Raw genomic sequence first — 22520 nt, 5'->3', positions numbered from 1 at the left:
TAATGGCCTTGGAACATACTTATTTCTAATGTTCCTACCAATCAGAGATCTATATATTAAATCCTAAAATGGGATTTAAAAAAGAGAGTTGGAGAATTCACATTTATTGAATAAACTGTTGTGATACAAGATGGAATTTCTTAATTCCCAATAAATAAAATTTCACTTTTTGAAAAAAAAAAATAAAAAAAATAAAAAAATAAAAATATATTTGACTACCCCAAGTCTTAGTTTTGGCATATAGAATCTAGTTTCCTGATCAGGGATTGAACCCAGGCCCCCTGCACTGGGAGTGGGGAAGTCCTGGGAATGCCTTTCTATTTTGAGTCTCTTCACCCTCTCTCTCTCTCCCCTCACCCTTCGTGAGCCTGGGCCACTCTGGAGTAAGCACTTGCCCATTTGTTCGTAATTCCTGTAATTACAGCTTCATGACTGAGAATGGAAGCAACCACCAAGTGAAGAGAAAAAAAATAATGTTTCTTTCTCTCATGATCATAGTAATTTGATTTGAATATCCCTTCCTCAGGGATACCTGAGGAAGTTAACAGCAGCAGGTTGTAGAGCTGCGCTTAGTCACTGTTGGTTCGCGTATGTTCTGTGGGAGAAAGGCTGTGGGAGAATGGGGATGGTGGGGGAATGTCAGGCTGATGGTGAACTTTACCCCTTGTCTAAGGGCATGATTGTCACTGGCCTAGTTCAGTGTTACCGTGTGAAAATGTGGGCTAACTATTGCCAGGTGTTCTGATCTGAAAAGAGAAAATAGAAATCTGAATTTTATGTTTATCTTCTCATTTTTATATATTTGCTCCAAAATTTAACAAACACTCAGTGAGCCACAGAGGACACATGTCCAGGCAGGATTTGGCCCACGGTACCCTTTGGCAGCCAGGAGGGGCCTCTCGGTTTGGTGAAAATGTTATAAGAGCCCTGAGATGAGTGCACCAGAGCATGAAGGCCATAGAATGGAAGACCTGGCTTGAGTTTCACCCTCTTCCCTCTTTTTTGTTTGGCTGACAGGGTTGTGTTGTAATTTTTCTGCTCATCTGAAGGAAAACCTTGTGCTTCCAGATTTCCTGAATCCAGATTTCCCTCCTGGAGAAGAAGGGAATGGGGATGTTGAACTCAGCTGGGGACTTGAGCTGAGTGCAACTGAACAGAGGTGGGGCAAGGCTGGTTACACCACAGGGTTTGAAACCAGGCTGCCTCTGAGAACTGAGACGCAAATGCATCTCTGCAGGATCTGGGCAGGTGAACAAAACATGGCACAGAGCAGAGCTGCCAGGCCCAAGGATGGAGCAAGGCTTGAAAGGGTGGCTGAGAGATGTCCAGGGAGCTAAAGAACAGCTCAAGGGCTTGTCTTAGCTGTGGGTGAGGAGGGAGTTGTTAAGCCAGCCAACCTGGTCTAGATGGTTGTTGATCATTGACCCAGAGCAGTAATCTAGGCTGAATTTCATGAAGGTCTTGTATCTTCTCGTCTCCATCTACACCACTTGGGCGACAACTCTGTGTTATCCAAGAGTAGGAACATGTGTGTATGTGTTAGTTGCTCAGTTGTGTCTGATTCTTTCAACCCCATGGACTGTAGCCCACCAGACTTCTCTGTCCATGGGATTCTCCAGGCAAGAATACTGGAGTGGATAGCCATTCCCTTCTCCAGGGGATTTTCCCACCCCAGGGATTGAACCCAGGCAGATTCTTTAACATCTGAGCCACCAGAGAAGCTCACAGGAATGTTATTCCTTTATTTTTTATATACACAGTTGATGTGATATGGCTTCAGCATTATGACTCAGACAAGACAGGGTCACTCTGCTTCCAGATTGAGGCTACAGCCTTTGGAATTCCTCATCATATTCCCTGTCATTCCTATGATTGTTATCCTGGATGCTCTTGGATTGAGGAGGCTGACAATTCAGACTCTTCTCTTTATTCTCAGAACTGGTTGAGAAACTGATAGAGGCCTCTTATATAGAGTTATCACTGGTGGAGCTGGATCAGGATGACAGTCTGGGCCTGGGGCCAAATACCTTTCCTTCCAGAATTTTAACTTCTACCCATTCCATTCCAGGCACACCTACTGAAAAGGCCTCTGGGTTGCTTATCGTGTGGAGGCAGAGGAGAGTCAGAATCCTGAGGACAAACTCCGGCTAAAGAGGGAAGGGGCAAGCCACGCGAGGACAGTGGTGAGGAACACTAGCCCTGTTCACTACAGCAGTGGTTGTCAAAGTGTTGTCCTTAGGTGACCAGCCTCAGCATTACCTAAAAGTTGCTAGAGATGCAGTTTTGTGGTCTCCAACCTAGACAAACTGGGTCAGAGACTCCAGGGAGTAGGGCCCAAGAGTCTGTGTTTGACTTAGCCCTCCTTATGATTCTGTTGCAATTAAAGTTTGAGAATCATTTCAGTGGAGCTAGGAGGTTCAGGGGACCCAAGACACTTACCTTCTCATGAATAAGAGAAATCATTTTTCCTTCTTCAGAGGAGCGTAATAAAGAAGTACAGAGAAAGAGGCCACAAGTCCTGCTTTAACAATCGGCCCTCATGGAAACAAAGACGCCATACATGGCTTTCCCCCAACAGTTAGTCCTGCCCTCTGTGGAGGACTGGGGCTTTCCTGGTGGCTCAGTGGTCAAGAATCTGCCTGCCAACCAAGAGACATGAGTTCAATCCCTGAATCAGAAAGATCCCTTGGAGAAAGAAATGGTAACCCACTTCAGTATTCTGGCCTGGAAATTCCATGAACAGAGGTGCCTGGGGCCTCAAAAGAGACGGATGCAACTGAGCGACTGAGCACCCTCTGTGGAGGACTGTAGTCTGAGAAGGACCGGCAGATGAGAACAGGAGGATTTTCTCCAGATGCCCCTTTACTTTTTGCAGAGATCTGAAAGCTTTTAAAAATATTTGTTTGTGTGCGTGCATGTGTGCTCAGTCGTGTCCGACTCTGTCCATGGGATTTCCCAGGCAAGAATACTGGAGTGGGTTGCTATTCTCTTCTCCAGGAGATCTTTTCCACCCAGGGATCAAACTCGCGTCTCTTGCATTGGCAGGCGGATTCTTTACCACCGAGCCACCTGGGAAGCCATTTACTTGTTTGTTTATTTGGCCGTGCTGGGTCTTAGTTGTGCCACATGGGATCTTTAGTTGTGGTGTGAAACTCTAGTTGTGGCATGTGGGATCTAGTTCCCTGACCAGGCCCCCTGCGTTAGAAGTGACGAGTCTTAGCCACTGGACTGCCAGGGAAATCCTCAGATTCCCTTTTATTATCTGTTAATGCTCCCTACCTTTTCTATAAAGGAAAAAAGAGTGGAAAGGGAATGATGAAGTAATACACACAAGCAGAGAGGAAAGAACACTAAAAGATATAAAAGGAAAGTAATAAATAGGTATTCTGTTGCTTCCAGCATCATTCTTTACAGTTAGATCATCATTTATTTTGTATTTTATTAATTTAGTTTTTAGTCTGATTTATTTTTCTAGTTGTGACCCCAACTCCAGGCCAATTGGCTGTGGTAGAATCATTGGTCATCTGCACAGACTCAACGGTGCTGAGCTGTTTGCTTCCTATTTGTGTCTATTCATTTTCATGTTATTAAAACGTGTATCATTCAGTGACATGATTATTTATGTCCTTCACATTCACCTGGAAGTTGAAATTCTATGACTTGTTCTATAACCTTGAGCAGGAAATCCATTTTCACTCTCTGCAGTCTTCAAATCGGCCACTAAATGTTCAGTGACGACCAGAACTGCTCTCAACCATCCATAGAGTCAGCGTTTTGTGTTCTAAGGTTGAAAACAGAGACATGTGTGCATGCGTGCTTAGTCACTAAATCGTGTCTGACTATTTGCAACCCCATGGACTGTGGCCGGCCAGGCTCCCTTGTTCTTGGGATTTTCCAGGCAAGAATACTGGAGTGGGTTGCCATTTCTTTCTCCAGAGGATCTTTCTGACCCAGGGATTGAACCCGCATCTCCTGAATTAGCAGGCAGATTTTGTACCCACTGTGCCACCTGGGAAGCCTGGAAAAAAAAAGATACATTTCCCAAATGCTTGTACTTGGGGAAGATGTCTTTTGGCTTCATCCCACCTTTCTAGAGGCTTGGTATGAAATTATGCCTTCTTGGATATATATACCCTCAACGAGATAGAGGTATCATGGTTTCCTTTATTTTCTCCACAACACAACCTCTTGTAAACACAGCCAGTCTAAAGGGGAAGCTTGTTTCCATTATATATTTAATCTTTCTAGATACTGTTCCAGGAATGAAAATTGCTAAAAAATTTGACCTACCTCTGCTTATAAATATTTTGCTTTGGTTTCATCTGGAAATGGAATTATGGTGGTGTTAAAATCACATGAACTGAATAGTTGTTTGTTCCCAAGAACTGTGTTCAACCTGTTGCCACAACCCTGTGGGTAGGTAGATCATTCCCTTTGTACAAATGAGACAACTGAGCCACAGAGAACTTAAGTGACTTTCCCCAAACACTCAAAACACTCCCTTCCTAAGAAGTTAAAGCAGAATCAAATCCAGATTTGTTTATATCAAAGTTATATTCTTGGCCTTCTTGTCTACTAGATGGGCCAGCTCCTGGGCTAACTCCCAATATGAATTGCATTTTGGGCTTTGGTCAGAATAGCAGAGGTCTCCAGTGGTTGGTGCAGAGAAGGCAGTGGCAACCCACTCCAGTACTCTTGCCTGGAAAATCCCATGGACCGAGGAGCCTGGTAGGCTGCAGTCCATGGGGTTGCTAGGAGTCCCACAACTGAGTGACTTCACTTTCACTTTTCACTTTCATGCATTGAAGAAGGAAATGGCAACCCACTCCAGTGTTCTTGCCTGGAGAATCCCAGGGATGGGGGAGCCTGATGGGCTGCCGTCTATGGGGTCACACAGAGTCGGACACGACTGAAACGACTTAGCCACTGGTTGGTGGGAGAAGTAGATAATGTTTTAGCAACATTAGTCATTTGTTAGATGATAAAATTCAGGAATTCTTCATTTTGATTCAATCCAGATTATTGGGCCCTACTCTAAAACTTCAGAATAAGTATCTCTGGAGAGGAGATCCAGGAATCTGCATTTACTATAAGCTCCACTGGTTGTTCCTGTGACTGCTGATGAGAACCATCATGTTGAATTGCTGAGTAGCGCTTAATTGTTTACTGCAGGGATCTCCAAGCTCCAGTAGGATTCAGACAGGCATTTCTGTTCACCATTATTGGCAGAATATTGAATATTTGAATTTTTGTTGTGTTTTTCTCTTTAAGTGGCTAACATGAATATTTGACTTTCAATATGTGGGTGTGTATATCCTACTGGAGGGAAAATTTTAGGAGAATTGTAAAGCTGATGTTGGCCCTTATCCCCAAATATACTCTTCCTTTCCCTCTGCTTCCCCCAAATGCTAACTGTTCTCTCTTGTGGACAATCCAAGGCCTAGGTGATAAGAATAAAACTGTCTAAGCTTGTTTTAGTTTTCTGTTGCTCTTGTAACAGAATATCACACATTCAGTAGTTTAAACAACACAAATTTATTATCTTATAGTTCTGTAGATCAGAAGTCCAATATGGGTCTCGTTGGGTTAAAATCAAAGAGCCGTCAGGAGATACTGTGTTCCTCTATGGAGGCCCTAGAGGAAGATCCTTTCCATGGCTCATTCAGAGTATTGGCGGAATTCAGTTTCTTGAGGTGGTGAGCCTGAGAGCCCCGTTTTTCTACAGGATGTAAACTGAAGGCCATTCCCAGCATCTAGAAGCCACCTGCATTCCTCAGCTGTGATCTGTTTCCTCCATTTTCAAAGCTGGCAGCAGCCCTTCTCACTCATTGAAGTTGTTCCACCTTTTCCTATTTCTTCTCTCAGCCCAGCAGGGGAAAGTTCTCTGCTCTTAATGGTTCAGGTGATTATATTGGCCCTATCTACATAATCCAAGATACTCAACCCTTTCCCAAAACCCATGCATATCCTTAGTCACTTCTGCTGAGCTACATGTTGCCATGTAGGATAACAAGTTCACAGGTTCTGGGGATTAGGGTGTGGGCCTCTTTGCATGTGTGCTCAGTCACTTCAGTTGTGTCTGTCTCTTTGCCATCCTATGGACCATAGCCCACCAGGCTCCTTTGTCCATGGGATTCTCCAGACAAGAATACTGGAGTGGGTTGCCATGCCCTCCTCCAAGGGATCTCCCCAATCCAGACTCGAACCCGGGTCTCTTATGTCTCCTGCATTGGCAGGTGGGTTCTTTACCACTAAGGGGTAGTATTGGGGGAGTATTATTCTGCCTGTCACAGACATATTGTCTGCCTTTGTCTGACAAATAAGACAGTAGGAGTTGTCATTGACACCAGGGCTTCAGGCATTAATGTTGATGCACAGGAGAAAAATGTGACTGAACTGGATTGTTTTCTCAGTTGAAATCATCTCAAGGTCAGATTCTAATGCAAGTAATTTGGGAAAGGATGTTTCAGGACTTTTGTCCAGTCAAGCAGAGCTGCAGCATCACTTATCTCTGTGTGTTACAAAGGAGGTAATGCCCAGAGTGCCTGCTTTTCTGGTCATTAAGAGTCAGAAAAAAATGGTGATGATGTGAAATAGGCATAGACATTCACCCAGGATATTGGCTTTCATTTGGCCACTGATTCCACTCACTTTCAGGCTTCTGCAGTTTTGATTGTACCCTACTGATTTCCTAGTTTGCCCTTCTAGCTTTTTGCCCATTTATCTGTAACAGTACATATTTATGGCAAATTTTGATACCTACTCATTCTAAGAAACACTTTCCAAGGTGCTGAAAAGTATATCTACGCATTTTTCCCAGTTGCTGAATTCAAATGATAAAAAGAATCCATGTTATCTCCCAGTCTTTCGAAGGCTTTTTTTGAGTTCTTCTCTGGATATCTTCCTCCATAAGTTCCTGTTCAACACTGAAGAAGCCCGTCATGTCTTGGACATAGTCGGTACCCAGAACTACTTATGGATTTGAAGAAGTAAAACTTAAACAATTGCAATTGTATTGTCTGTACACCCCAATTCTGCAAGATGTGTGTACTTACTGTTTCCTTACAATGTTGTTAACAAAGAGAACATTGCTAAGAATGTCAAGAGTAGGTGAGGAAAACTGGGATTGTTAGAGATGAAGTTTCCAATTCTCCTTTACTGAATATATTAAATCATGTTCAGTCAGTACTTAGCAGTATATTGGGGGTAAGGGAATAGACTAAAAAGGGGGTCTGTTTTTGAATATTCAATGATATATGTATGCAGAAAAATATACATATGGTAAATGTGTAATGATGAATTTTTACAAAGTGATACTACCATGAAATCAGCATCTATATCAAGAAACCAGAATTGTTACCAGCACCCCAGAAACCTTTCTGCTTCCTTTTAGTGGTTACTACTGTCAAGGGTAATCACTACCCTGATGCTTTAGAAGTTTGAGAAATGGACTGGTTTTAAAATAGAGAAAAATTCATATAATTGTGGTAAAACTACTTCTTTTGAACAAATTCCCAAGCAAAGGTATGTGGGTTTGTTGTTGTTGTTTAGTTGCCAAGTTGTGTCCAACTCTTTGCAACCCCATATACTGTAGCCTGCCAGTCTCCTCTGTCCATGGAATTCTCCAGGCAAGAATACTGGAGTGGGTTACCATTCCCTTCTCTAGAGGATCTTCCCAACCCAGGGGTCAAACTCAGTCTCCTGCATTGGCAGGCAGGTTCTTTATCCCTGAGCCACCTGAAGCCCCATGTGGGTTTACAGAGATTTAAAAAAATCTCTCCTGCCCTGAATGTGCATTTAAGCACAAAATGGTAAATTCTTTTCTAAATATTCTTGCTTTATTTGATAGTTTGAGTTAAAAAACAACTTTGAGTCAGATTATTTCTCAATATTTATTGAATATTTTAAGGGTTCAAACAACCCCTTTGCCTCGAATACTCACAAGTTGTTAAAACTGTACCGGGCACTTGACCCTGATTGATGACTTGGCACCACATCCGTTTCTACATATTTTTTTAATTGAGATCAAATTAGTATATTTTATATTTTCTCTGGAACTTTGGTTGAGGTTCATAGTAGTGTACTCAAAAAAAAAAAACAACACCAAAAAAACTGTTGTCAGCAAAGGTGGCAGTCCCCATACCACATATTTTAACAAGTGTTGACTTTCTTAGCTGAGTGTAAAGAGAAATTTCTTGTAGCAAAATGAAATGGATAAAATGTTAGAAAAGTTGGATTCAGGGCTGTAGTTCTCTTATTCCCTATTCATTCTCTGTGTTAGAGGATGTCAAAACATTATTTCTAAATGTAAAACATTGGGAACAACCTTGCCTAACCAACATGAGTGCTTAAATAAATCATGGTATAGTCATAATGTGGACCGTTATGAAGCCGTAAGGCATGTTTCAAAAAAATGCTTAACTATATGGAAAACTTCTTAATAGAATTAACTATGTACTGAAAAATACCAACTTTGTAAAAAAAAAAAAAAGATGTATCCTTGCACATGTGTAGACGAAAGACTGGAAATTCATAACCCATTGGCTCTCAGTTCAGTTCAGTCACTCAGTCGTGTCCGACTAGTAGCGACCCCATGAATCGCAGCACACCAGGCCTCCCTGTCCATCACCAACTCCCGGAGTTCACTCAGACTCATGTCCATCAAGTCAGTGATGCCATCCAGCATCTCATCCTCTGTCGTCCCCTTCTCCTCCTGCCCCCAATCCCTCCCAGCATCAGAGTCTTTTCCAATGAGTCAACTCTTCGCATGAGGTGGCCAAAGTACTGGAGTTTCAGCTTTAGCATCATTCCTTCCAAAGAAATCCCAGGGCTGATCTCCTTCAGAATGGACTGGTTGGATCTCCTTACAGTCCAAGGGACTCTCAAGAGTCTCCTCTAACACCACAGTTTAAAAGCATCAATTCTTCAGCGCTCGGCCTTCTTCACAGTCCAACTCTTACATCCATACATGACCACAGGAAAAACCATAGCCTTGACTAGACGGACCTTTGTTGGCAAAGTAATGTCTCTGCTTTTCAATATGCTGTCTAGGTTGGTCATAACTTTCCTTCCAAGGAGTAAACGTCTTTTCATTTCATGGCTGCAGTCACCATCTGCAGTGATTTGGGAGCCCCAAAAAATAAAGTCTGACATTGTTTCCCTATCTATTTCCCATGAAGTGATGGGACCAGATGCCATGATCTTCGTTTTCTGAATGTTGAGCTTTAAGCCAACTTTTTCACTCTCCTCTTTCACTTTCAAGAGGCTTTTGAGTTCCTCTTCACTTTCTGCCATAAGGGTGGTGTCATCTGCATATCTGAGGTTATTGATATTTCTCCCGGCAATCTTGATTCCAGCTTGTGTTTCTTCCAGTCCAGCGTTTCTCATGATGTACTCTGCATAGAAGTTAAATAAGCAGGGTGACAATATACAGCCTTGACGTACTCCTTTGCCTATTTGGAACCAGTCTGTTGTTCCATGTCCAGTTCTAACTGTTGCTTCCTGACCTGCAAACAGATTTCTCAAGAGGCAGGTCAGGTGGTCTGGTATTCCCATCTCTTTCAGAATTTTCCACAGTTTATTGTGATCCACACAGTCCAAGGCTTTGGCATAATCAATAAAGCAGAAATAGATGTTTTTCTGGAACTCTCTTGCTTTTTCCATGATCCAGCGGATGTTGGCAATTTGATCTCTGGTTCCTCTGCCTTTTCTAAAACCAGCTTGAACATCAGGAAGTTCACGGTTCACGTATTGCCGAAGCCTGCGTCCGAGGTCAGGAGCAGCGGCCGAGAGGAGCTACCCCGTGTCTGTGGTCAGGGGCAGCATCCCCAACGAGCAACCCCACGCCCCCAGGCCCGAGGCCAGGGGCGGCGGTCGGGAAGAGCTACCCAACGCCCGAGGCCAGGGGCGGCGGCCGGGAGGAGCAACCCCACATTCAAGGAGCTGTGGCTGCGCGGGCGCAGGAGGGCCTAGGGGAGTTATCCATTGGCTCTAGTTGTTTCTAAATAGTGTGCTTGAGTGCAACTTAAATTTTGTTTATTTTAGAAATATTTCATTTTATAGATTTCTTTTCAAAAATCAGAAAATACACAGAATCCTTTTTTTTTTTTAAAGGATGTGTTGGGCGGATAATGACTTCTCCTGAGAAGTGAAGTCTTTGGGGGAAATAAGACATGGCAAATAAATGGCCTAGTCAAGAGGTGGGCAGAATTCCACACCACAGCCACAGGGTCACAAACATCTATTCATGAATAATCATCCTTGAAATAATAGAACTTTCAGTGCAAGAAACTTTAATGGTCACTTCCTCCAATTTTCTATGTAAGAAACCCCAAAACAACATCATCTGCCCAAAATGTACTTTGAGCCTAAATTGGAGCAGACCCAGTGAGGAGACCCCCAGTGTTCCAGAGACAGCCCAGGTTGGTTGTGGAGCACTTGGCTAGGATATGTTTCCTTATGTTAATGTGGAATTTGTTTCTTGGTATTTCTGCTTGATGGATCTAGTTCTACCATCTTGTGGCCATACAGAGCAAGAGAAAGCCTTTCTTCATTACAGGTACCTTTCAAATATTTAAATCTATGTATGTGTATTTTTAGCCATCATTGAAGTGTAAGTTAGGTGTAATAGGCTGTACCCATTTAAAGTGGACTTTTTCTTTTTATATGTGTGGATCATCATTGCTGCAAGCAGGCTTTCTCTAGTTGCAGTGAACGGGGGTCTCCTCTCTAGGTGTTGCGTGGACTTCTCATTGCTGTGGCTTCTCTTGTTGTGGCTCACAGGCTGTAGAGTACACTGGTTTCAGTAGTTGTGGCATAGGGCTCATCTGCCCTGTTCTGTGACATGTGGACTCTTCCCCGACCAGGGATTAAACCCATGTCCCCTGCACTAGGGTCCCAGGTGGCGCAATGGTAAAGAATCCACTGCTAATGCAGGAGACACAACAGGCGCAGGTTTGATCCCTGGGTTGGGAAGATCCCCTGGAGAAGGAAATGGCAACCCACTCCAGTATTCCTTCCTGGAAAATTCCATGGACCGAGCAGCCTGATGGGCTACAGTCCATGGAATCGCAGAGAGTTGGACACGACTGAGCATGCAACCACATACCCCCACCACAACCCCCTCACTAGCATGTGGATCCCCAATCACTGGACCCCCAGGGAAGTCCTTGGTGTGTTGTGACAGAGTATACACCCCACTCCAGTACTCTTGTCTGGAAAATCCCATGGACGGAGGAGCCTGGAAGGCTGCAGTCCATGGGGTTGCTAAGAGTCGGGCACGACAGAGCAACTTCACTTTCACTTTTCACTTTCATGCATTGGAGAAAGAAATGGCAACCCACTCCAGTGTTCTTGCCTGGAGAATCCCAGGGACGGGGGAGCCTGGTGGGCTGCCATCTATGGGGTAGCACAGGGTCGGACATGACTGAAGCGACTTAGCAGCAGCAGCAGCAGCAGCATACAGCCTTAAAATCATCAGCACAATCACGATGCAGAACATTTTCATCACTCCTTTAAGTTTCCGCCTGTCCCTTTTCAGTCCATCCCTCCTTCCTCCTTTGTTCCAGGCAACTATTGATCTACCTTCTGTTAGCATCGATTAGTTTGCATTTTCTAAAATTTCATATAAATGGAATCATACAGTAGGTACTTTCTTTTTTTTAAAACCGGCTTGTAACATAACTTTTTCTTTCACTTTATGAAGCAGTTTTACTCCATTCTTTATTTTTATGGAGCCATCATAAAAGGTGTTTCAGACTTTGTCTTCAGAGAACTAACCATTTAGTGAAAATGTATTATAGACTTTATGAGTAAACTTTCGCTCACTTAAAAAGTAGAGTTGAATTATAACCCTTGAGGGCACTTTCCAGCTTTAACACTGTTTAATTCTATGTAATGTTTCTATTTACTCTTCAAAGATAATGCTGTACATTTGATTGAAATTAGTCCAGTGACTATATTTTTTTTTAAAAACTCAATAGGCTGTAGGGTTTTGTTGTTGTTTCAATTTTTAAAGTTTAACACAGTTTCCTTATCATTTTATGAATCTCAGTGTATGTGAAATCTTAATGATTTTTCACATGGGGAAGGAAAGCTACAGTGGCAAAGGAATATTTATAAAATTCATGTAAGACCTCATAGGGCAGGCAGTCCCATGTCGTAGGGACTTCTTCCTTCTTCTACCTGTTTAGTAGAATCTAAAAGGTGAGTATCCTGATATATATATGTACTTAAATATGTATATGGTGAATATTGTGGTATATTTTAAGCTGTACAGTCATAATCAAACAGATAAGATGATGACATTCACATTTTTGCTTTTTTTTTTTTTTTATAGTTCCAAACCACACCCAGTGCAAATTGACCTTACTGCTTAAGACCAATTGTTTTTTGAGATTGAAATCTATAGTAGTAGGCAGAATACTTAAGTGTGGAGTTAGTTGCTTGTTTTCTTTGGTCAGATACTGACTTTGATAGAAGATTATTTGAAAATAGACATAGTTTAAAGTGACTGAATTTTGAATCTTCTGAATTGTTCTCTTGGATGTCCAAATCTCAGGTGATCACACCAACAGAAACAGGTATGCAAATTTTCCCTTATGTTAATAGGAAAATACAGCCTCAGATTCTAGAGCTGCTTTTTAAAAATGTGATTGTTAAATTGAGATAAACCTCCTCATGTTTGTTGTTGTTGGTTTTAGTGCATTCTTGCTTTGGGAGTCTAGGTAACTCTGCATAGTCAATGCACAGTGACCATGATGTGAGGGTCACATAATTTTTAATTCTCTTAATCTTTCTGTCTTAAAAATTATTTCTTTCTTGAGCAATATTTGTTGGGTAAGAAAGGACTGTTTTGGTTTATTCAGGGTTTGATAAAAAGTTAAATTCATAATTTTTGTTTTGGCATTAATTTTCCCTTTAGAAAGATACATGCAATTTTAGGAAAATGCTAAAATGAATATTCTCTTTTTGTGTCATCTAGAATGTGTATGTATTATTGCTTTGAAGCCTGATTCTTTCATTCTGATGAAACAACACTTGTAGTCTATAGTCATGTAGAAGCAAAACTCCTCTTTTTTTCCTAAAGAATTCCTACAGATATATAAAACAAATATCAATAGAGGATACTGTAGATTCTAGGGCTATGACATAATTATATACATCCACCTGGAGTCTGAGGAAGACATCTTATTTGAAATAAATTCTTGATCCTTATTTTTGCTTACTTATATTTTGAAGTCTTGGAGATAGCGCTTCTGCTTCAAAGCTTATTTTCACTGTTTCACTGAATTTGAGAAGAGACTGTAGGCTTTCAGAAAGGGCTTCCTATAAACTGTGTGCAAATTCTAGAAAAACAGGTTGCCTTTCAGTGAGCCTTTTTAATGGTTTCTGAAATTGGCTGAAGAATCTACGTATCTTTACCCCGCATAGTCTTGGTGTCTGTAGCTGCCTTGGTTTAGCTCTTTTTCTCAGTAAAGCAGGAAATGTACAGTTCCCAGCCCTGTAACACTGAGATGCTCTTGAATGATACATGTCGAGGAAACCTAGATACTGGTATCACTGGCAATTTGCATCGATCTTATTGCCAGAGAATGAAAGACTCTTGAGTTTTCTTAAGAGAGACCAGCTTTTAAAAAGTTAAGTGTGTTTCCTTTGTGCAGTGACCTGAGGTCTCACACTGAAGTAGAAAGTTAAGACTTCTCTGTTCAGCTCTGTGAAGCAGTCAACTGTTTATTCTTAGTCATCATAGAATAGGGTGACTCTGGCTCTTACTAGAGACACAAACACATCATGACCAATTAACTCTGGAGACTGAGTGCCATGGACAAATTCCACATAATTCTTAAAAAAAAAAAAAAAAGAGGCACCAACTCTTGAAGGCTTTCTCAGGAGCCAGAATTGAATTCTCTTTCCTGTATTATGCCCAGAGTCCAACAAAGGCTGTGCCCTCCTGCCAGCCCTTTCATAATGAACAAGCCAAGTGTTCAATTGTGTTCTTGTGGAGGAGGGGGATAACATTCCTTTATGATCCCCAGTTTAGATCAGCTTACCACCCAAAGCATGATATTTGATTACCCTTATTATGTTACTTTGCGTAGCTACAAATGTTGCTAATGGTGTGGCCTTATCTAGCCATTTAAAAGTCCCTGTTCATCCTGCTTTACTGGTCAATGCTATAAAAGCCCCTATTGCTAAGGACCCTAGTAATAAGTAATACTAGCCGATGAAGAGGGAACAGTATTTAGGTTAGGCATGCACTGCAGACGCATGCATCTTGAACTCCTGAATATATTCCACTGACTGCCTGATGCCCATTTTTTTCTTCTAAGTGCCGATTTTAATCTCTAATATCCAGTGTGCCTGGGCCTGAATTGCTTTGAGAATGATAAAAGTTTGCTGGCCTTTTCTGATGACATTCTTCTTTAGCATTGAGGTTTCTATAGTTCCTTCTTTTTCTTTCCTTCCAGAAGTTTCTGACTTAGTTCTCAGTCTTGCAGGATAGAAGCCATGCTGTCATTAACTAGTAGGGGCAAATGGAGAGAAATTATCCTTTTATCTATTCCAGCGGAGGTAGAAAGTTGAGTGCTTTTTCCTTGGAGTAGTGGCTTTTAGGCTTTTTTTCTATTTCTTTTTTCTTTACATTTTTATTTTATATGTACTATAATTGACCTACAATGTTGGGTTAGTTTCAGGTGAACATAGGCTTTTTTAATTGTTCTACTCCCATCAGTTAAAAAAACAACTTTGTTTTGTATACACAACACTTTCAAGGTATACATTTTTAACTTACTAATATATTCAAGTGCTACTTAATGTATATGTGATATACACTAGAGCCCATGTAAAAATAAATGTGAAAGAATAAGGTGATTTTTTAAAAAAAAGTTTATTGTTAATTAGAAGGATTTTATAATACCCTTAGCAGATATGATGCAAGGGGCAATATGGTTTATTTTATTTTTTAATTGGAGGAAAATTGCCTTACAATGTTGTATTGGTTTCTGTGGTACAACAGTGTGAATCAGTCATAACACTATATATCTATCTATCTATCTATCTCCCCTCCCTCGGGAGCCTCCCTTCCCTCCCCTGACCCCCCATGGAACATGGGCCTGGGCCCCAGGCACAATGAAAATAGTACCATCTTTGACACCAGTGGATGACCTAGGCTGTGTAGGTTTACCTTACCCGTTTACTTGTTTTATTCTCATGTAAAATGAGAATAAAATAATATGAGGAAACATAATATTGGGCTGGCCAAAAACCTTTTTCCATAAGATATTGCAGAAAAATCTGAGTGAACTTTTTGGTCAACCCAATACTATTATAGTGTGTGTGTATATGTATATATAATCATGATAATAATATTTTCAGTTTTGCTTAACTCACTGGGTTGATGTGAGACTTGAAGGTCATATGTGAAAGTGCTTTATGAGTTAGAAAGTGTGTAAGACTTAATTCTCTTGCATATGGGGCATGTTGGTGGTTTTCTTTAGTCTTTGCTTTTAGGCCACTATGAAGAATCAGTTTCATACTTATTTTTTCTTTCACAAAGTTGAGGTCATTATTATTAGCTAAGAATAAAATCTCTAAGAATAAATTAGCCTGGCATGCTTATACTAACTGAATAAACAGCGTTATAGGAAAAACCTGTCACATTAAAACTTGCAAACAAAAAAACATGGAGTCAGCCTATTTAAGTTATTTTAAGATACTAGAATTAAGTAAAATTTTCCAAGATTGCGGAAGTTGGGTAGGGTCAGATTAACTCTGTAAGCAGAATGATTAAATTACCCTGGGGCAGGTCCAGCATACCTTCCTGGGCCCAGCCTTATATGGAACAGTGGAAACATGGACCTTGACACTTGTTTGAATTATATGACTCTAGTGCTCACCAGCTGAGTGGTATTGGACAAGTTTCTTAACCTTAGAGAGCTTGAGTTTCTTTATCAGTAAAAATAGATGTAACCACTACTTTGGGAGGTTGTTTTAAGGATTAGAGATAATTTATATCAAGTGCCTGGCAGTAAATTCTCTTAATGTGTGCATAATATCAACTCTAAAAAAAAAATTACACTGTTCCATGATTGTGCATTCCTGTGTCCACATCAGATCTGCTGTTATAACCTCCATTCATCATTTAGCCTTTCATTCCAGATGTTTTTTATTTAAACTTTGAGGATGAGATGGTTGGAGGGTATCATCGACTCAATGGACATGGGTTTGGGTAGACTCTGGCAGTTGGTGATGGACAGGGAGGCCTGGTGTGCTGCGATCTTTGGGATCCGATCTTTGGGATCACAAAGAGTCGGACACAACTGAGCAACTGAACTGAAGAGCAAAATCCTGACATTCTTAAGCATTTCCTCTTATTTCCAAATTTAAATGTTAGCTTAGGGAAGTTGCTATATAATTTAGTCTGAAAACAAGCTTTCTACTATATTTTCTTAAGACCATATAAAAAGGATGATTAAGTAAGATGGAAAGCAGGACCACTGTATACATATGGCTGTAGAATGTTCCCTAATGTAATATTATTCTGTTCAAATTTTCTTTAATATCTTTAATTATAAAATAAAGCATGCAGAAGAATAGAATATAATATATGCTCATTTTCTCTACCCCGATTTAAGAAATATCAGCAATTTGTATATATCAGCTCTTCATTTTCTCTAAGAAATAAAACACTAATGATATGATTGAAGGCCCTCTCCCATTTAATCCCTTTCCTCATCTGAAATTGGCACGTGTTAGTTATTCTTTCTGTCCATCTTACTATTTTTCCATGAACACTTTTCATTAATAATAGAGGGCTTGAAACTTTTTATAAATATCTGCTATACAGCTTTCTCATTTAACATGTGTGTCCATGATTTTTTTTCATATTAATACATATAGCCAGTTCATTTTAACTTGTTGTGGAGTATTTTACTAAATGAATATTCTAAAATTATCTGGTCTTCTGATGATAGACATTCAGGTTGTTTCCAGTTTTTTGATACTATAAATAATGGTGTGCTTTTACCTATATTTTGACTTATTTATACAAGATTTCCTCTGGGATGAATTACTAGAATTGTGGGTCATAGAATATGCATATCTTCACCTCTTTTAGATATACTACTTTGGAGAGCAGTATGGCAACAGGAGTGACTGATCTCTTATATTCTCTCCAGCACGTGGTGTCTCCGTCAGTTTTATTTTTGGCAGCCTGATGGGTTGAGGATGTTAGGTCATTGTTTTCATTTGCCTTTTCTGTTTTATGTAGCTATTAAAAAATGTTTAAAATCTATGCCATCACTCCATTAAATAATCATACATGTACCTAGGTATGTATATATCAATGAGTATTTGTAAATTTAAATAGTCCAAAAGGGTATTGGATAGAATATGCATAAGCATTTTACCTCAGTATTAATAGTGGGGAATCATTAGCCCTTAGAGGATGATTTCTCAGCCTCAGCACCATGGAAATTTTGCACTGGGTAACTCTTTGTTACAAGGGGATCTTCTGTGCATGGTATGGTATTTAGGAGCATCTCTGATCTCAACACACTAGATGCATATAACACCTCTTCACTCATGAGAGTCAGAAATGTCTCTAGACATTGCCAGATGTCCTCTAGGGAACATAACCATCTCCTGCTGGGGAGCCACAGCCCAAGACTAAACTCTGCTTTGTCCTGCCTACCAGAGCTTAAACATAAGACCTCCAAAGGATCAAACCCTTCGCAAGGACTTTTCTGCATTTGAGAACAAAGATCAAGAGTGGTTATAGGGCTTTTTTTTTTTTTTTCAGAAATAGAAAAAAAAGTTAAATGAGATCTCAGCGGGTACTAAGTAGCCAAAGCAACCTTGAAAAAGGAGGACAAGGTTGTAAGACTCACATTTCCCAATTTCAAAACTTACTGCAAAACAATAATAATCAAAATGGTACTATACTGGAATATAGACCAATGGGCCAGAATAGAGAGCCCAGGAATTCACCCTTGTGTATCTGGCCAAATGATTTTTGATAAGGGTCCCAAGACTAGACAACAGGGAGAAGACAGTCTCTTTAATAACTGGTGTTAGGAAAACTGGATATCTACATGCAGAAAAAATGAAGTTAGACTCTCCTAATACAATATACAGAAATTAAAGTACATCAAAGACCTAAAAGTAATACCTAAAATTGCAAAACTCCTAGAAAAATACACAGAGGAAAAGCTTCAGGACATTACATTTGGTGATGATTTGTTGAATATGACAACAAAAGCAAAAGTAGACAGGTGGGACTACATCAAACTTTAAAATTTCTGTGTACCAAAGGAAACAGTCATCAGAAAAGGCAACTATGGAATGGAAGAAAATATTTGCAAATAATATAGCTGACACAAGTTTAATATCATTTCCCTACAAAACATATAGGGGACTTCTGCAAGGTACAGGCATACCTTGGAAATATTGTAGGTTTGGTTCCAGACCACCATGAGAAAGCAAATATTGCAATAAAGTAAGTCATATGAATTTTTAAATTTCTCAGTGCACGTAAAAGTTATGTTTATACTATACTATAGTTTATTAAGTGTGCATAGCATTATGTCCCAATGTATATAATTAATTTTAAAAATACTCTATTGCTAAAAATTGCTAATCATCTGACAATGAAGGGTTGCCACAAACCTTCAATGTGTAAAAAAAAAAAAAAAAGCAATATCTGTGAAGTGCAATAAAGCAAAGCACAATAAAATGAAGTATGCCTATAACCCTGCTAAAAATGAGCAAGGGACTTGCATTAGCAATTCTCCAAAGAATATACCCATGTGGCCAATAAGCATAGAAAAAGATATTCAATATTACTATTCATAAGAGAAATGTAAATTAAACCCACAAAATCACCTCACACTCATTAGAATGGCTAATATCAAAGGAACAAGTGTGGTCATGGGTGTGGTGAAATTGAAACTTTGTGCACTGCTGGTGGGAATATAAAATGATGGAGCTATTATGGAAAACAGTATGCTTCCTCAAAAAATAAAAAATAGAATTATCATATGATCCAGTAACCCCACTTCTGGGTGTATATTGAAAATAATTTAAAGCAATACCTCAAAGAGATATATTTGCATGCCTATGTTCATCGCAGGGCTTTCCTGATAGCTCAGTTGGTAAAGAATCCACCTGCAATGCAGTAGACCCCAGTTGGATTCCTGGGTCAGGAAGATCTGCTGAAGAAGGATTAGGCTACCCACTCCAGTATTCTTGGGCTTCCCTTGTGGCTCAGCTGGTCAAGAATCATCCTGCAGTGTGGGAGACCTGGGTTCGATCCCCAGGTTGGGAAGATCCCCTGGAGAAGGGAAAGACTACCCATTCCAGTATTCTGGCCTGGAGAATTCCATGGACTGTATAGTCCATGGGGTCCCAAACAATTGGACACAACTGAGCGACTTTCACTTTCACTTTCATGTTCATTGCAACATTATTTACACTAGCCAGGAGATGAAGCAACCCAAATGTCCATCAAGAGGTGAATGGATAAAGACTATGTGATATATATACAATGAAATAATATGCACCTTAAAAAAATAAGGAAGTCCTGTCATATGCTGCAACATGGGTGAACCTCGAGGACATTATGCTAAGTGAAATAACAAAAGGTCAAATACTATATGACTCCATTCATATGACGTATTTAAATTAATCAAAGCCATAAAAACAGAAAGTAGAAAGATAGTTGCCAAGGGCTTGGGCAAGGGGAGTGCTAGTATTTTATGGGTATAGAGTTTCACTTTTTCAACTTGAAAAATTTTAGAGATCAGTTGTACGACAATGTGAATATACTTAGTTTATTGAACTGTAAACTTAAAAGTGGTTAAAATGGAAGTTTTAATGTTCAGTCTTTTTAATCACAGTAAAAATGTTAAGAATAATTATAGGGATGCAAGAATATCAGTTACTTAACAAAGTAAATTTTACAGTATCTCATCCAATCAAAATTTACCAGGCATGCGAAGAAGCAGGAAAATAATGACCCATAACGAAGAAAAGAAATCTATCAAACAAAACTGACCTGGAAGCTGAGACAGGTATTATGATTATCAGACAATGACAATAAATGTATTGTTAGATTCCATATGAAGACATGGAAAATATTTTAAAAGACCCATATTGAACTTCTAGAAAGACGGTTATAACATCTGAGATGAACAATACGGTAGATTGGTTTAAGGGCAGATTAGACAGCGTAGAAGAAAAGAATAGTGACTTTGAAGCCAGGGCATTAGAACCTATCCAGACTAAAATAGAGAAAAGAATTACACACACAAAAATTAAAATATCAGTGATTTGTGGGACAAGTTCCAGTCACCTAACATACATGTATTTAGAGTCCCTGAAAGATGAGGGAGAACAGGAAAAATATGAAGAAATCATGGTTAAAAAATTTCCAGATTTGATGAAAAGTGTAATCCTACAGATCCAAGAAGCTCAATTAACCCCAGCAAAAGATGTGTAAGGAAGATTACATCAAAGCACATTACAATTAAGTTGTTCAAAAGCAGTGATAACGATCTTAAAATATACCAAAGAACAAAGGCATGTTGCATATAGAGGAAGAAAGATAAAGATGATACAAATTTCTTGTTGAAAACAAAAGTATACAAGACAGTGGAGGACCATCATTAAAGCACTGGAAGAAAAACCTTTGACCTATAATTTTTTTTTTGGTCACACTATATAGTATATGGGATCCTCGTTCTCCAGCAAGGGATTGAACCCACACCCCCTGCATTGAAAGCATAGAGTCTTAACCACTGGACAGCCAGGGAAGTCCCTAACCTAGCATTCCATACTTAACAAAAATGTATTTCAAAACCAAGATGAATTAGACTTTTCAAACATGTAAAAATTGAAAAAATTCATCACCAGCAGGCCTGCACTACAAAAAATGTTACAGGAAGTCCATCCGGCAGAAAGAAAATGATACCACATGGCAATACAGAAATATGGATCTATACAAAGGACTGAAGAGCACCGGAAATGGAACTATATAAGTAAATGTAAGACCTGCTTAAAAAAACACTGCTTGGATGTGGTGTTAATATGTATACGCTACATTCTAGCCATACCATCTTTGTCTTTGAGGCTCATTTTGGAATGTAATGATATACTACCTTGTATTATATTTGATGTTAAGAACCTCTGTAGCAGAATTTTAATTCCCAAGCCTCAAAATTTTGTTTGTGTAAGAAATGTTTTTATTTTTCTACACAGTCTCTGTCATCAGTACCTGTATAGAAGAAGACTTTTTTAGTTGTACAGGGTAAAATTCAGTCATTTAAAACTGAACTCGGTTGTCTTCCCTGGGTGGTATTTAGTTTTCAGAAATTTCATGGGTATGAGCGTAAGGAGTTTAGTTCAGGGCTGTGTTTCTCTGTCACTGGCTTCTGCTGAGACCTCAGTTCCTGTGTAGTCCCTGGGTGTGGCTGGCCCTCTCTGCTGCCATCTGCAGAAGTGTCTGAATCTCCACTTCATCTGTAGTCCATGTGGTGTCCCTTCTTTAAGACCTTGAATCCCTTTCAAGTCCACCTGGTAGTAGTGAAATGATGGAGGGTATGGGAAGAGGGAATTATGTAAACGGTAAGTTACTGTTGATCAACTTCATTCTGTTGTACCTGAGATAACATATTGCCTGTCCCCAATTCTCATTTCTCCCTGAAACACTCTCTGGATCGTTGGGGTACACAAAAACCTCTCCATCTTAATTCTTTGTGTCCAGAGCACAACCATGCCATCTACCTAGTGACATCTCTTGGAACATCTTAAAAGTGATCTTAACATCATTTATAATGTTTTTAACATTTGTTTCATGATGAGTGCTATTGATTACATGTGTAACACTAACATTGCTATTTAACTTTCTATTTGTGTTTTTTACATCCCCCTTGACTTGTGTGTAAGCTCCTGGAATGCCCAGATCAGAGATTTGATGTCTTGATGCTTTTCTTAGTGCTTAGCATTGGGCACAGTGCATAGTTGGTCTTCAGTAATTATTGGCTGAATGAACAAATGAATAAATGTAAACTTTTTGAGTACAGAGAATTATTTCTTTTACATCTCTTATGATGCTTAACATAGTATTGAATACTGAGCAATCCCAAATGATTTACTTAATTTAATTGAACTGAGAGTCATTTTAACTTAATTAAAAAAGTTTTTTTTAATTATTTATTTGGCTGCACCAGGTGTTAGTTGCAGCATGTGGGACCTAGTTCACTGACCAGGGATTGAACTCAGGTCCTCTGCATTGGGAATGTGGAGCCTTAGCAACTGGACCACCAGGGAGGTCCCTAAAAAAAATTTTTTGGCTGCACCATGCAGCATGTGGGATCTTAGTTCCCTGACCAGGGATTGAACCTGGGCCCCCTGTGTTGGAAGTATAGAGTCTTAACCACTGGACCACCAGGGAAGTCCTTGAGAGTCATTTTATGTTAACTCTTTCTACATATATTTATAGTGCCTGAAGAAGTCTGGAGAAG

At 39.8% G+C, this 22520-nt stretch overlaps 1 protein-coding gene and 1 non-coding gene across 5 annotated transcripts in view; one reads left to right on the top strand and one right to left on the bottom strand.

The window, feature by feature from the left end:
- PLS1 (plastin 1) overlaps positions 1-22520 on the top strand; it is a 122673-nt gene that overhangs the window by 20850 nt on the left and 79303 nt on the right. For 3 of the 4 annotated variants that reach the window (XM_055569448.1, XM_055569446.1, XM_055569447.1), the window contains exon 2: positions 2069-2183. The exons of the other annotated variant lie outside the window; for it this stretch is intronic. The gene's annotated coding sequence lies outside the window, so the exon portion shown is untranslated. The remainder of the gene's footprint in view (positions 1-2068; positions 2184-22520) is intronic. 4 annotated transcript variants of the gene reach the window in all.
- TRNAG-UCC (transfer RNA glycine (anticodon UCC)) lies at positions 22378-22450 on the bottom strand. The gene has a single exon. It is a non-coding gene; the product is annotated as a tRNA-Gly (tRNA).

Source organism: Bubalus kerabau, chromosome 2, assembly GCF_029407905.1.
Source record: "Bubalus kerabau isolate K-KA32 ecotype Philippines breed swamp buffalo chromosome 2, PCC_UOA_SB_1v2, whole genome shotgun sequence".
Lineage (NCBI taxonomy): Eukaryota > Metazoa > Chordata > Mammalia > Artiodactyla > Bovidae > Bubalus > Bubalus kerabau.
Note: the sequence above shows the minus strand (reverse complement) of the source record. Positions and strands in the feature narration are given on the sequence as shown.